The sequence below is a fragment of the Aegilops tauschii genome, chromosome 1, assembly GCF_002575655.3.
Source record: "Aegilops tauschii subsp. strangulata cultivar AL8/78 chromosome 1, Aet v6.0, whole genome shotgun sequence".
NCBI lineage: Eukaryota > Viridiplantae > Streptophyta > Magnoliopsida > Poales > Poaceae > Aegilops > Aegilops tauschii.
The window spans coordinates 134,681,946-134,698,818 of NC_053035.3; the positions used below are offsets into that span (position 1 = coordinate 134,681,946).

The 16,873-nt window shown below is 45.7% G+C and overlaps 1 long non-coding RNA gene across 1 annotated transcript; it reads right to left on the reverse strand.

Annotated features, from left to right (window-relative positions):
- Positions 1 to 955: 955 nt before the first annotated feature.
- On the reverse strand, positions 956 to 5,133 carry LOC109778654 (uncharacterized). The gene is made up of 4 exons (XR_002236640.4): positions 4,810 to 5,133; positions 3,734 to 3,854; positions 2,870 to 2,978; positions 956 to 1,511 (listed from the first exon to the last, which is right to left on the reverse strand). It is a non-coding gene; the product is annotated as an uncharacterized lncRNA (long non-coding RNA).
- Between the last annotated feature and the right edge of the window lie 11,740 nt (positions 5,134 to 16,873).

A 16,873-nucleotide genomic window follows, 5' to 3' on the forward strand; every position in this document is an offset into this window, starting at 1 on the left:
GTTGTCCCCCTTCAAACTTGGCCGTTGTGGGATCCCTTCCCGCCTAATATTTCAGAAGAGGATCCGGGCCTCTATAAATAGGACTAGCCACCACCATAAGGGGGCGGATCATCCAGACCACCCTCACAAGCACCAGTTCACCGAGCTCAAGAACACCTCTCCTCAGGAGGCTGTTCGTACCTTGTACTTGTTCATCCCAAGCCTACGAGGCAATCCACCACCACCACACTGGAGTAGGGTATTACACCACAACGATAACCCCAACCAATATAAACCCTCGTGTCTCTTGTTCTTTGGGTTCGACAAGCTAGGTCGTGAGATCGTTGAGTGAGCGAGCTAGGGAGAGAGAGTTCAAACCTCAAGGGTTTGCCGAAACCCAGAATCCGACATTTGGCGCGCCAAGTAGGAGTGCGCCGAAGCTTTGATACGTCCATTTTGCATCATGCTTTTATATTGAAATTTATTACATTATGGGTTGTTATTACACATTATGTCACAATACTTATGCCTATCTATCTATCTATCTATTATCTATTATCTATCTATCTATTATATTATTATATTAGATACTTAAAACAAGAGTCAAATAAGCCATCATGTTCATCCACATATGCTAATATTGTTTACACCGTTCGATTAGAATAACAACGGGTAAGATTTAAAGATTTTTACGTAACATCGTAAAATATATGCACCAGTGGTATTGAACTTTTACGTTGTCACGATAGCAATAGGACCTTTAGAAAAAACAGAAAAAAAAAAGGTAAACGTCTGAAAGTTACCGCACAATATTATTCATGTACAACTATTGCTATAATGTGTCACGTATACAGCCTTTCCAATAAAAAAGGCACGTGTACATCCCTTGGGCACAAACTCATATCAATCGGATTCACATGTCCGGATGTGCCTGATTAGAAGGACAACGTACAAGTATAGACAAGGAACTCGGAAATAAACAAAAGTGCGGAAACGTGTTGACATAGGACACGTATAAATTCTTTTTTTAACAACACACGTACAAATTCTTGATCCGGTCCGTCCTATCTGTAGGGACTCAATCAATAGAAATCCACGTCTCCACATGGACTCTAGATAAAAAGAAACTCTAGATGGAGTCAGCCAAGGCAACAAAATAGAAAGACACTCGGCCGACCACATCCAACAGACGCCCAAGAGTCGGAGTCAACCAATTCTGGACATATCAAAGTCTACAAATCTGCTACCCGACCAAAGCACCACCAACAAAATCGAGGTCTTCCGAAATCTACTACCCAGGAAGAGAACCACCAACAAAATTGAAGACTGCACAACAAATCTACTACCCGGGCAGCGTAACACCAATAAAATCGAAGACTGCAGAACAAATCTGCTACCCGACCAGAGCACCACCAACAAATTTGAGTTCTGCGATGCCAGACAAACAGCCGAAACTGCAATGTGACCGCATCAGGACGACCGACGAAGTCAGGACATATCTTCAGAGCTGCCTCTCACTGAATCATCAAGGTCTATAAATATTTTAATTAATTCACTTATCAGGAGAAAAGATGCATTGGTAACTGACTAACAATTTTTGACTCCTTTTGCAGCCAAAAAACTATGGTGTGCAAGAAGCATAATGCTTACCAACAACATGACAAACTAGAACATTCAAGTTAAAGTACTGAGAATGCGGGATTAAAACCGATAAGCTCATTAGCCTCGATATGATTTTGATGGATGAAATTTTTTATTCATTACATATTCATTTGCAGATTGTTCTACTGTTTTAGACAAACAATTGCTAATAATATTTTGCTTGCATTGACATGCCCAAACAATTCATGTGACTATCAACATTAAAACATCACACAACTACCCAGAGGAATTTGATACACTTATACTGATGAAAGAAAATGTAAATTCTATTTATGCATACAACACTTTTAGAGTTGTGGAATCCACAGAGTATCACCCATTGAGAAACGAAATTATTTTTTCGGGTCGTGGAATCCACAAAGTATCACCCATTGAGAAATGAAGTTACTTTTTCTGCGTACAATACAAAGGTTACGGGGGTGAAAGGGCCATCAGAATGTTTTCAAGATTACAACTCTGAGTTTGCTACCAAGGACACGACGCAAAAACAGGGAGATAAAGTTAAACAATGCTTAGGTATGTCTATACTTTATAGTTTGAAATAATATAATTAATATTTCTAACCGTGAAGAAACTAATCTCCAAATTTGCATGTCATTAGATTATTCACCCAAATGAAGCATGTCGAATCGATAGTAACAAAAAAAAAAACTTCATATTACCACACGACTGCTTCTAAATAGAGCAAGTGCATAATGCATACTGAAACTTTAATTAGAATTCCACCATTGAGGCTAAGATTAACACTTTTCAAGCTTGACCTCTTTAGGGGTGATGAAACCAGAGCGAGACTATGTGGAATGTTTGCTTATTTTTCAAAGGAGGATGTAATTATTGTGGCCTAAACAATGGCCTAGAAATTCAAACAGTAAGTCCAATAATGTTACATGACCCTCTGTAATTTACAAACAAATCTAATAGATTTGTCATAAGTTTAATAGGGTTGTGCCTAAAGTCAGCCAGTGCCTCAAGAATATATGCAGTTCTATGCATAGCCAAAACTTGAGAACTTCCTTTCAGTTATGGAACACTATCTTTTATTATTGATCAACAAATGATTCATGATTCATGTTTATTCATCAATGTAACATATATATTTTTACTCGACTAACTCCATATATGCAGGCACTCGACAGAAGAAAGTTTATGAAAAATGATCAAGATAGATAGCAATACGTTAGGAGCGCTAGAAACATTTTAAAAAAAGGAGAACATTACGAGAACTTACTGGAATGTGGCATAAAACCCAGAAAAGTTAGGTAATGCATCAAACTTCTTCTCAGATATGATATCACCACTTCTTGAGGAAAACGAGACTCTCAAGCCTGTAGTGACAACTGAGTAATACCAGTTATAATGGAACCATATCTATATTATTTTATGTCTATCAGTTTCTTCGGGTTGCTAACTTTAGTTTATTTTTCACGACAATAGCTATAATAGATCTGTTACACAAAAATGTTCAAATGATCATGTAATTGATAAAAACTAACTACAGAGGAAACTGACAAGTATTAGTGCGACGATTGTGGTATATATCTAGAAATTCTAACACCTGGTAAGTATATTCTACTAATTTGAATAGGAACTTTTATATTATATATACTCTGCACTAATAAAAGTGGTATAGCAAAATTGCTGAACTCATTGAATGGAAAATATGAGAATCGCCAAGTAAACCATTTACGTTTGCGGAGATATAGAAAGAATACATGACATCGATCAATATAAGGAGGGCACTTATTATAAGGGTCAAACGTTAGCACTATCAGAAGCATGTCACGTTGTTATTATTTGAAATACATTCAGACATGAACTTTAGTGAGTTTTATGTTCTTGGTAACAGCTCTTCTATCCTAGCCTTTTCAGTTGATGAGAACAATGAAAAAAGCTCCAGTGTTATAGGCATCACCTACAACACATGCGGAAACTCTATTGCATATCAATTAACACATATGGTCCAAATTCACTTAATAAATACAAGCCTTTTTCTTTTGTCTTAAAAACACATATCATTAATATAACTTGCTAATATATGGTAACAACAAATAGAAAGAATACACCTTTTATCCAACTATAAGGGGAAGCATACCTGTGACGAATCAGCCGTGTGCAGAAAGTAGGAATGATGCAAAGTTGTAGCACATTACATAGGTGGAAGCTGCCACAGTAGCAAATAGGAAGCCCACGACCTGCCTCCTCCTGTGGACTCTCTACAAGACAAAGAAATATTTAACACCGTTTGCTATACTACACTTCATATAATTAATATAGACGTGTTCAAGAGACAATAATCAAAGTTGGGCAGAATGTCAACTGAGAAAATATAGAAGCTCAATTCCCTAAAGCAACACAATGCACATCAATGGCAAGATAAATAACTCTATAATTTATATCCTACAAATTGTCCTTATATGAACAACAAAATGTATGAGCTTATCGTCTGAATTATAATTTCATAGAACTAAGTAACTCAACCTTATCTCTGAATAAATTTAATGGATCAACTAAAAGGTTGTTCGGAATCTCTCCGCTGCGGAGCGGAGCGGCACTCAGTGCAATTTTGGCGAGCGGTCAGATGGGTGCTCCACCGGCTTCGCTCCCTGGCGAAGGAGCAGACTATTGCCGAACACAGCCTAAGTAAATGAACTTTTAAAGTACATATATACTGTGCCCAACAAGAGAAGAATGCAAAGGATGATGAGAGAGTAGTAAGACGGTCATACCCATCCCTACTACGGTGCCACATACGACGAGGAACATTATGAAGAACATGGCTGTCGAACCCGACGGCACAGCTCTCGGCCCAGTGCCACAAACAAGAGAGCAGCACCACTCAAGGAAACGGATCTCTCATATTCTCCGGTGACCTCGCAGGCGACCACTTTGCCTCGCGGCCTCGCTGCTAGGGGACGCAGAATCTGCGGCTGGAACGCATGCCCTAGCCTCGATCCGATCTGCCATTCAATAGAATCACGTTCCCAACTTTACTGATGCATGGGTAGGACGCTGGATGGATATGTGCAGCCACTCGCATTCACATGAAGGAGCAAATTTCTCATAGCCATAGGAAATCTCCATAAAGAATCAAAACTCCGCGCCATTGCTGGAGCCTAGCAGACCAAGCATCTGGAAAGGAAGGAGAAGGAGGGGAATAGGAGATATTACCTAGAGGAGAGCCACCGTTCAAGTTCAAAGGGGCCCAGCTCCATGGCCATCCAATGGACGGCGGCAGCGAGCAGCAGGAACGTGTGGTCAAGCTGGAGGACCTGCCGCCGCCGAGAACCTGCAGCCACCGCACTGCGCCGCAAATCCCCCTTCTCACCCCGTCCTCCACCCTTGGCAGGATCTAGCAACAAATTGGGATGAATCCATGGATCGGAGAAGGAATGGAGAAAAAGGAACGGGAGGAGAACGAGAATGTGAAGAGGGATGAGGGGATGAATGGTACGGCAGTAAGGTGTGTCAGCTTGCCCACGATCCCATCTGTCATGCGTGTTGTATCTCACAATTGCATCCGACGGCCTGCGAGACGCAGCTCGGAACACATAGTTAGCTAGCTGTAACTATTTTATTTGCGAAATAACTCAGCTGGCTGTAACTTTTTTTGTGAAATAACTCAGCTGGTTGTAGCTTATACTGTACTATCATATGATGAAGTGAAAACGAATAATATATTTTTTTATTTCATTTACTCACTCCTATACGAAATAACTCGATTAGATTTCATTTGATTTCTTACACAATTGGGTATATTAGGTACAAAATATATTATGGTGAATTAGCTACAAAATTTTCACACAAAAATAAAGCTATAGAAATCAGTATTCCATGATGGATTAGGAACATGTAGTAAAACTAACGAACAGAGAAAATATTAGGCATTCACACAAAATATTTTTTGGCAAACTAAAATTATAGATGGAGATAACTTAAACACAAACAACACTATGAAGAGGAAAATTTCATATGGAGGTGCATATGAAGGTGTTCAACTGACAATAGTTAAAAACTTATGTGGAATGTCAAAGAACAAACAAAATACAAGTCCATATGAGTAAGCAAGATAGCAAAAACATGTCGATTATTAAAAATATAAAATATATCAATTCTAGCCGCGCAATTGCACGGGTGGACCCGCTAGTTCTCTCTTATTTTACAAGATTTACATGAAGAGAGAGAATACCGGCAGCTGAAATTCTGGGCTGGAAAAGGAGCAAATATTGTTGGGAATCGTAGCATAATTTTAAAATTTTCCTACGCTCACCAAGATCCATCTATGGAGTATACTAGCAACGAGGGGAAAGGAGTGCATCTACATACCCTTGTAGATCGCGAGCGGAAGCGTTCCAATGAACGTGGATGACGGAGTAGTACTCGCCGTGATTCAAATCACCGATGACCGAGTGCCGAACGGACGGCACCTCCGCGTTCAACACACGTACGGTGCAGCGACGTCTCCTCCTTCTTGATCCAGCAAGGGGAAGGAGAGGTTGATGGAGATCCAGCAGCACGACGGCGCGGTGGTGGATGTAGCGGGGCTCGGCAGGGCTTCGCCGAGCTTCTGCGAGAGGGAGAGGTGTAGCAGGGGAGGAGGGAGGCGCCCAAGGCTGTTATATTACTGCCCTCCCTCCCCCCTTTATATAGGCCCCCTGGGAGGGGGGCGCCGGCCAGGATCCCATCTGGATGGGGGGGCGGCGGCCAGGGGGGGTAACTTACCCCCCAAGTCAAGTGGGGCGCCCCCCACCCTAGGGTTTCCAACCCTAGGCGCAGGGGGGAGGCCCATGGGGGGCGCCCCATCCCACTATGGGCTGGTTCCCTTCCCACTTCAGCCCATGGGGCCCTCCAGGACAGGTGGCCCCACCCGGTGGACCCCCGGGACCCTTCCGGTGGTCCCGGTACAATACCGATAACCCCCGAAACTTTCCCGGTGGCCGAAACTGGACTTCCTATATATAATTCTTCACCTCCGGACCATTCCGGAACTCCTCGTGACGTTCGGGATCTCATCTGGGACTCCGAACAACTTTCGGGTTTCCGCATACTCATATCTCTACAACACTAGCGTCACCGAACCTTAAGTGTGTAGACCCTACGGGTTCGGGAGACATGCAGACATGACCGAGACGCCTCTCCGGTCAATAACCAACAGCGGGATCTGGATACCCATGTTGGCTCCCACATGTTCCACGATGATCTCATCGGATGAACCACGATGTCGAGGATTCGATCAATCCCGTATACAATTCCCTTTGTCAATCGGTATGTTACTTGCCCGAGATTCGATCGTCGGTATCCCAATACCTTGTTCAATCTCGTTACCGGCAAGTCTCTTTACTCGTACCGCAATGCATGATCCCGTGACTAACGCCTTAGTCACATTGAGCTCATTATGATGATGCATTACCGAGTGGGCCCAGAGATACCTCTCCGTCACACGGAGTGACAAATCCCAGTCTCGATCCGTGCCAACCCAACAGACACTTTCGGAGATACCCGTAGTGCACCTTTATAGTCACCCAGTTATGTTGTGACGTTTGGCACACCCAAAGCACTCCTACGGTATCCGGGAGTTGCACGATCTCATGGTCTAAGGAAAAGATACTTGACATTGGAAAAGCTCTAGCAAACGAAACTACACGATCTTTTATGCTATGCTTAGGATTGGGTCTTGTCCATCACATCATTCTCCTAATGATGTGATCCCGTTATCAACGACATCCAATGTCCATTGTCAGGAAACCATGACTATCTGTTGATCAACGAGCTAGTCAACTAGAGGCTTACTAGGGACACGTTGTGGTCTATGTATTCACACATGTATTACGATTTCCGAATAACACAATTATAGCATGAACAATAGACAATTATCATGAACAAAGAAATATAATAATAACCATTTATTATTGCCTCTAGGGCATATTTCCAACAGTCTCCCACTTGCACTAGAGCCAATAATCTAGTTACATTGTGATGAATCGAACACCCATTGCGTCCTGGTGTTGCTCATGTTTTGCTCTAGGGAGAGGTTTAGTCAACGGATCTGCTACATTCAGGTCCGTATGTACTTTACAAATATCTATGTCTCCATTTTGAACACTTTCACGAATGGAGTTGAAGCGACGCTTGATATGCCTGGTCTTCCTGTGAAACCTGGGCTCCTTCGCAAGGGCAATAGCTCCAGTGTTGTCACAGAAGAGAGTCATCGGGCCCGACGCATTGGGAATCACCCCTAGGTCGGTAATGAACTCCTTCATCCAGACTGCTTCCTGTGCTGCCTCCGAGGCTGCCATGTACTCCGCTTCACATGTAGATCCTGCCACGACGCTTTGCTTGCAACTGCACCAGCTTACTGCTCCTCCATTCAAAATATACACGTATCCGGTTTGTGACTTCGAGTCATCCAGATCTGTGTCGAAGCTAGCGTCGGCGTAACCCTTTACGACGAGCTCTTCGTCACCTCCATAAACGAGAAACATATCCTTAGTCCTCTTCAGGTACTTCAGGATATTCTTGACCGCTGTCCAGTGTTCCATGCCGGGATTACTTTGGTACCTTCCTACCAAACTTACGGCAAGGTTTACATCAGGTCTGGTACACAGCATGGCATACATAATAGACCCTATGGCCGAGGCATAGGGGATGACACTCATCTTTTCTCTATCCTCTGCCGTGGTCGGGCATTGAGCCGTGCTCAATTGCACACCTTGCAATACAGGCAAGAACCCCTTCTTGGACTGATCCATATCGAACTTCTTCAATATCTTGTCAAGGTATGTACTCTGTGAAAGACCAATGAGGCGTCTTGATCTATCTCTATAGATCTTGATGCCTAATATATAAGCAGCTTCTCCAAGGTCCTTCATTGAAAAACACTTATTCAAATAGGCCTTTATACTTTCCATGAATTCTATATCATTTCCCATCAATAATATGTCATCCACATATAACAAGAGAAATGCTACAGAGCTCCCACTCACTTTCTTGTAAACACAGGCTTCTCCATAAGTCTGTGTAAACCCAAACGCTTTGCTCATCTCATCAAAGCGAATGTTCCAACTCCGAGATGCTTGCACCAGCCCATAGATTGAGCGCTGGAGCTTGCATACTTTGTTAGCATTCTTAGGATCGACAAAACCTTCCGGCTGCATCATATACAACTCTTCCTTAAGGAAGCCGTTAAGGAATGCCGTTTTGACGTCCATCTGCCATATCTCATAATCATAGTATGCGGCAATTGCTAACATGATTCGGACGGACTTCAGCTTCGCTACGGGTGAGAAAGTCTCATCGTAGTCAACCCCTTGAACTTGTCGATAACCCTTAGCGACAAGTCGAGCCTTATAGATGGTCACATTACCATCCGCGTCTGTCTTCTTCTTAAAGATCCATTTGTTTTCTATGGCTCGCCGATCATCGGGCAAGTCAGTCAAAGTCCATACTTCTTTTCATACATGGATCCTATCTCGGATTTCATGGCTTCTAGCCATTTGTCGGAATCCGGGCCCGCCATCGCTTCTTCATAGTTCGAAGGTTCACCGTTGTCTAACAACATGATTTCCAGGACAGGGTTGCCATACCACTCTGGTGCGGAATGTGTCCTTGTGGACCTACGAAGTTCAGTAGTAACTTGATCCGAAGCTTCATGATCATCATCATTAACTTCCTTCCCAGTCGGTGTAGGCACCATAGGAACATTTTCCCATGCTGCGCTACTTTCCGGCACGGAAGGGGTGACTATCACCTCATCAAGTTCCACTTTCCTCCCACTCAATTCTTTCGAGAGAAACTCCTTCTCCAGAAAGGACCCGTTCTTGGCAACGAAGATCTTGCCTTCGGATCTAAGGTAGAAGGTATACCCAATAGTTTCCTTAGGGTATCCTATGAAGACGCACTTCTCCGACTTGGGTTCGAGCTTTTCAGGTTGAAGTTTCTTGACATAAGCATCGCATCCCCAAACTTTTAGAAACGACAGCTTAGGTTTCTTCCCAAACCATAATTCATACGGTGTCGTCTCAACGGATTTCGACGGAGCCCTATTTAAAGTGAATGCGGCAGTCTCTAAAGCATAGCCCCAAAATGAGAGCGGTAAGTCGGTAAGAGACATCATAGATCGCACCATATCCAATAGAGTGCGATTACGACGTTCAGACACACCATTTCTCTAAGGTGTTCCAGGAGGCGTGAGTTGTGAAACTATTCCACATTTCCTTAAGTGTGTACCAAATTCGTGACTTAAATATTCTCCACCACGATCTGATTGTAAGAATTTTATTTTCCTGTCACGTTGATTCTCAACCTCACTCTGAAATTCCTTGAACTTTTCAAAGGTTTCAGACTTGTGTTTCATTAGGTAGACATACCCATATCTACTTAAGTCATCAGTGAGAGTGAGAACATAACGATATCCTCCGCGAGCCTCAACACTCATTGGACCGCACACATCGGTATGTATGATTTCCAATAAGTTGGTTGCTCGCTCCATTGTTCCGGAGAACGGAGTCTTGGTCATCTTACCCATGAGGCATGGTTCCCACGTGTCAAATGATTCGTGATCAAGAGACTCCAAAAGTCCATCTGCATGGAGCTTCTTCATGCGCTTGACACCAATGTGACCAAGGCGGCAGTGCCACAAGTATGTGGGACTATCGTTATCAACTTTACATCTTTTGGTATTCACACTATGAATATGTGTAACATCACGTTCGAGATTCATCAAGAATAAACCATTAACCAGCGGGGCATGACCATAAAACATATCTCTCATATAAATAGAACAACCATTATTTTCGGATTTAAATGAGTAGCCATCTCGTATTAAACGAGATCCAGATACAATGTTCATGCTCAAAGCTGGCACTAAATAACAATTATTGAGGTTTAAAACTAATCCCGTAGGTAGATGCAGAGGTAGCGTGCCGACGGCGATCACATCGACCTTGGAACCATTCCCGACGCGCATCGTCACCTCGTCCTTCGCCAGTCTCCGTTTATTCCGTAGTTCCTATTTTGAGTTACAAATATGAGCAACCGCACCGGTATCAAATACCCAGGAGCTACTACGAGTACTGGTAAGGTACACATCAATTACATGTATATCACATATACCTTTGGTGTTGCCGGCCTTCTTGTCCGCTAAGTATTTGGGGCAGTTCCGCTTCCAGTGACCACTTCCCTTGCAATAAAAGCACTCAGTCTCAGGCTTGGGTCCATTCTTCGACTTCTTCCCAGTAACTGGCTTACCGGGCGCGGCAACTCCCTTGCCGTCCTTCTTGAAGTTCTTCTTACCCTTGCCCTTCTTGAACTTAGTGGTTTTATTCACCATCAACACTTGATGTTCTTTTCTGATCTCCACCTCCGCTGATTTCAGCATTGAATATACCTCGGGAATGGTCTTTTCCATCCCCTGCATATTGAAGTTCATCACAAAGCTCTTGTAGCTTGGTGGAAGCGACTAAAGGATTCTGTCAATGACCGCGTCATCCGGGAGATTAACTCCCAGCTGGGATAAGCGGTTGTGTAACCCAGACATTCTGAGTATGTGCTCACTAACAGAACTGTTCTCCTCCATCTTACAGCTGAAGAACTTGTCGGATACTTCATATCTCTCGACCCGGGCATGAGCTTGGAAAACCATTTTCAGCTCCTCGAACATCTCATATGCTCCATGTTTCTCAAAACGCTTTTGGAGACCCGGTTCTAAGCTGTAAAGCATGCCGCACTGAACGAGGGAGTAATCATCAGCACGCTGCTGCCAAGCGTTCATAACGTCTTGGTTCTCTGGGATTGGTGCTTCACCTAGCGGTGCTTCTAGGACATAATCTTTCTTGGCTGCTATGAGGATGATCCTCAGGTTCCGGACCCAGTCCGTATAGTTGCTGCCATCATCTTTCAGCTTGGTTTTCTCTAGGAACGCGTTGAAATTGAGGACAACGTGGGCCATTTGATCTACAAGACATAGTGTAAAGATCTTAGACTAAGTTCATGATAATTAAGTTCATCTAATCAAATTACTCGATGAACTCCCACTCAGATAGACATCCCTCTAGTCATCTAAGTGAAACATGATCCGAGTTAACTAGGCCGTTTCCGATCATTACGTGAGACGGACTAGTCAAGTTCGGTGAACATCTCCATGTTGATCGTATCTTCTATACGACTCATGCTCGACCTTTCGGTCCTCCGTGTTCCGAGGCCATGTTTGTACATGCTACGCTCGTCAAGTCAACCTAAGTGTATTGCGTGTGTTCCGAGGCCATGTCTGTACATGCTAGGCTCGTCAACACCCGTTGTATGCGAACGTTAGAATCTATTACACCCGATCATCATGTGGTGCTTCGAAACAACGAACCTTCGCAACGGTGCACAGTTAGGGGGAACACTTTCTTGAAATTATCATAAGGGATCATCTTACTTACTACCGTCGTTCTAAGCAAATAAGATGCAAAAACATGATAAACATCACATGCAATCAAATAGTGACATGATATGGCCAATATCATTTTGCTCCTTTGATCTCCATCTTCGGGGCACCATGATCATCTTCGTCACCGGCATGACACCATGATCTCCATCATCGTGATCTCCATCATGGTGTCTTCATGAAGTTGTCACGCCAACGATTACTTCTACTTCTATGGCTAACGCATTTAGCAATAAAGTAAAGTAATTTACATGGCGTTATTCAATGACACGCAGGTCATACAAAATAATAAAGACAACTCCTATGGCTCCTGCCGGTTGTCATACTCATCGACATGCAAGTCGTGATTCCTATTACAAGAATATGATCAATCTCATACATCACATATATCATTCATCACATCTTCTGGCCATATCACATCACATAGCACATGCTGCAAAAACAAGTTAGACGTCCTCTAATTGTTGTTGCAAGTTTTTACGTGGCTTGTAGGTTTCTAGCAAGAACGTTTCTTACCTACGTATGACCACAACGTGATTTGCCAATTTCTATTTACCCTTCATAAGGACCCTTTTCATCGAATCCGTTCCGACTAAAGTAGGAGAGACAGACACCCGCTAGCCACCTTATGCAACTAGTGCATGTCAGTCGGTGGAACCTGTCTCACGTAAGCGTACGTGTAAGGTCGGTCCGGGCCGCTTCATCCCACAATACCGCCGAAACAAGATAAGACTAGTAGCGGCAAGAAGAATTGGCAACATCAACGCCCACAACTGCTTTGTGTTCTACTCGTGCATAGTAACTACGCATAGGCCTGGCTCATGATGCCACTGTTGGGAATCGTAGCATAATTTTAAAATTTTCCTACGCTCACCAAGATCCATCTATGGAGTATACTAGCAACAAGGGGAAAGGAGTGCATCTACATACCCTTGTAGATCGCTAGCGGAAGCGTTCCAATGAACGTGGATGATGGAGTCGTACTCGCCGTGATTCAAATCACCGATGACCGAGTGCCGAACGGACGGCACCTCCGCGTTCAACACATGTACGGTGCAGCGATGTCTCCTCCTTCTTGATCCAGCAAGGGGAAGGAGAGGTTGATGGAGATCCAGCAGCACGACGGCGTGGTGGTGGATGTAGCGGGTCTCGGCAGGGCTTCGCCGAGCTTCTGTGAGAGGGAGAGGTGTCGCAGGGGAGGAGGGAGGCGCCCAAGGCTGTTATATTACTGCCCTCCCTCCCCCCCTTTATATAGGCCCCCTAGGAGGGGGGCGCCGGCCAGGATCCCATCTGGATGGGGGGGCGGCGGCCAGGGGGGGTAACTTACCCCCCAAGTCAAGTGGGGCGCCCCCCACCCTAGGGTTTCCAACCCTAGGCGCAGGGGGGAGGCCCATGGGGGGCACCCCAGCCCACTATGGGCTGGTTCCCTTCCCACTTCAGCCCATGGGGCCCTCCAGGACAGGTGGCCCCACCCGGTGGACCCCCGGGACCCTTCCGGTGGTCCCGGTACAATACCGATAACCCCCGAAACTTTCCCGGTGGCCGAAACTGGACTTCCTATATATAATTCTTCACCTCCGGACCATTCCGGAACTCCTCGTGACGTTCGGGATCTCATCTGGGACTCCGAACAACTTTCGGGTTTCCGCATACTCATATCTCTACAACACTAGCGTCACCGAACCTTAAGTGTGTAGACCCTACGGGTTCGGGAGACATGCAGACATGACCGAGACGCCTCTCCGGTCAATAACCAACAGCGGGATCTGGATACCCATGTTGGCTCCCACATGTTCCACGATGATCTCATCGGATGAACCACGATGTCGAGGATTCGATCAATCCCGTATACAATTCCCTTTGTCAATCGGTATGTTACTTGCCCGAGATTCGATCGTCGGTATCCCAATACCTTGTTCAATCTCGTTACCGGCAAGTCTCTTTACTCGTACCGCAATGCATGATCCCGTGACTAACGCCTTAGTCACATTGAGCTCATTATGATGATGCATTACCGAGTGGGCCCAGAGATACCTCTCCGTCACACGGAGTGACAAATCCCAGTCTCGATCCGTGCCAACCCAACAGACACTTTCGGAGATACCCGTAGTGCACCTTTATAGTCACCCAGTTACGTTGTGACGTTTGGCACACCCAAAGCACTCCTACGGTATCCGGGAGTTGCACGATCTCATGGTCTAAGGAAAAGATACTTGACATTGGAAAAGCTCTAGCAAACGAAACTACACGATCTTTTATGCTATGCTTAGGATTGGGTCTTGTCCATCACATCATTCTCCTAATGATGTGATCCCGTTATCAACGACATCCAATGTCCATAGTCAGGAAACCATGACTATCTGTTGATCAACGAGCTAGTCAACTAGAGGCTTACTAGGGACACGTTGTGGTCTATGTATTCACACATGTATTATGATTTCCGAATAACACAATTATAGCATGAACAATAGACAATTATCATGAACAAAGAAATATAATAATAACCATTTATTATTGCCTCTAGGGCATATTTCCAACAAATATTAGAGCCATATTCTGCACAACTCCAAAAGTCCTGAAACTTCACGGAGGCACGTTTTGGAATATATAAAAAAATACTGGCGAAAGAATCAACCAGAGAGGGCCCACACCCTGGCCACGAGGGTGGGGGGCGCGCCCTACCGCCCTGGGCGCGCCCCCCTGTCTCGTGGGCCCCCTGGCAGGCCTCCGGTGCCCATCTTCTGCTATATGAAGTCTTTCGTCCTAGAAAAAATAAGAAGGAAGCTTTCGGGACGAAGCACCGCCGCCACGAGGTGGAACCTTGGCAGAACCAATCTAGGGCTCCGGCGGAGCTGTTCTGCCGGGGAAACATCCCTCCGGGAGGGGGAAATCATCACCATCGATCCTCTCATCGGGAGGGGGTCAATCTCCATCAACATCTTCACCAGCACCATCTCCTCTCAAACCCTAGTTCATCTCTTGTATCCAATCTTTGTCTCAAAACCTCAGATTGGTACCTGTGGGTTGCTAGTAGTGTTGATTACTCCTTGTAGTTGATGCTAGTTGGTTTACTTGGTGGAAGATCATATGTTCAGATCCTTTATGCATATTAATACCCCTCTGATTATGAACATGAATATGATTTGTGAGTAGTTACGTTTGTTCCTGAGGACATGGGAGAAGTCTTGCTATAAGTAGTCGTGTGAATTTTGTATTCGTTCGATATTTTGATGAGATGTATGTTGTCTTTCCTTTAGTGGTGTTATGTGAACGTCGACTACATGACACTTCACCATTGTTTGGGCACAGAGGAAGGCATTGGGAAGTAATAAGTAGATGATGGGTTGCTAGAGTGATAGAAGCTTAAACCCTAGTTTATGCGTTGCTTCGTAAGGGGCTGATTTGGATCCACATGTTTCATGCTATGGTTAGGTTTACCTTAATACTTCTTTTGTAGTTGCGGATGCTTGCAATAGGGGTTAATCATAAGTGGGATGCTTGTCCAAGGAAGGGCAGCACCCAAGGACCGGTCCACCCACATATCAAATTATCAAAGTAAAGAACACGAATCATATGAGCGTGATGAAAACTAGCTTGACGATAATTCCCATGTGTCCTCGGGAGCGTTTTCCTCTATATAAGAGTTTGTCCAGGCTTGTCCTTTGCTACAAAAAGGATTGGGCCATATTGCTGCACCTTATTTACTTTTATTACTTGTTACCCGTTACAAATTACCTTATCACAAAACTATCTGTTACCGATAATTCCAGTGCTTGCAGAGAATATCTTACTGGAAACCTCTTGTCATTTCCTTCTGCTCCTCATTGGGTTCGACACTCTTACTTATCGAAAGGACTACGACAGATCCCCTATACTTGTGGGTCATCAAGATTTCCCTCTGTCGATCCATGCTCCACCGCTCCCGCCAGTTTCATGGCTGATGCTCGTCGAGCCCGCCCTGAGCGCCGGGCCGCTCTCAATGCTCGCGTCGCCCAGACGGCGCCCGTCGGCGGGCCTCCCCGTCGCTCTCCATCGCCTGCTACCAACGCTGCCATCGGCCAGACAGGGAACGAACAACAGGCCTCGTCGCTGCACCCCTCCGTGAGTCGGGACGGATGCACCGCCACCCCATCGCTGACTCCGGCCGGTTCATCGTCTCACGCTCGCCGCGGGCCCGTGGACGTGCAGGCCGCACTGCTCACAGCGCGCGAGCTCTTGCGCTACCGCCCAGTCGACGACCTCTATGAGGACTAGCTGGACCGCATCACCGACCTCGTCAGCGCCGCTGGGGGCTCTCCCACACCGTCTCTCTCGCTGCCTCGCCTACCTCCAGCTGCGGGCGACGTAGCCACGGAGTGCCTCCTCCACCTCCACATCAAGACGTCGCCCTCGCGCCAAGATGCGCGGCCCCGGGGTGCGACCCACCATGCAGGGCGCCCGCGCATGGAGAAGGAAGCTGCCAGGAGGTCCCTCGGCCGCAGCAAGATGCTCCTGCACTCCCGGCACCGCCACGTCAAGACCGAGCGCCGCCTTAGGTGGCAGCGCGTGGGCACCAAGACCAAGCTCCGCCCCCGCGACGGGCTCCAGTGACTACAGCAGGCTTCCGCGCCTTCACTCCCGAGCTGCGCAACGTCGTCTGGCCCGGGAAGTTCAAGCCCGACCTGCCTCCACGCTACGACGGCACCCCTGACCTAGCTGAGTTCCTGCAGCTCAACGAGCTGAGCATTGAAGGAGCCAACGGCGATGAGAAATTCATGGCGAACTGGTTCCCCATGGCCCTCAAGGATGGCGCGCGCTCATGGCTCCTGA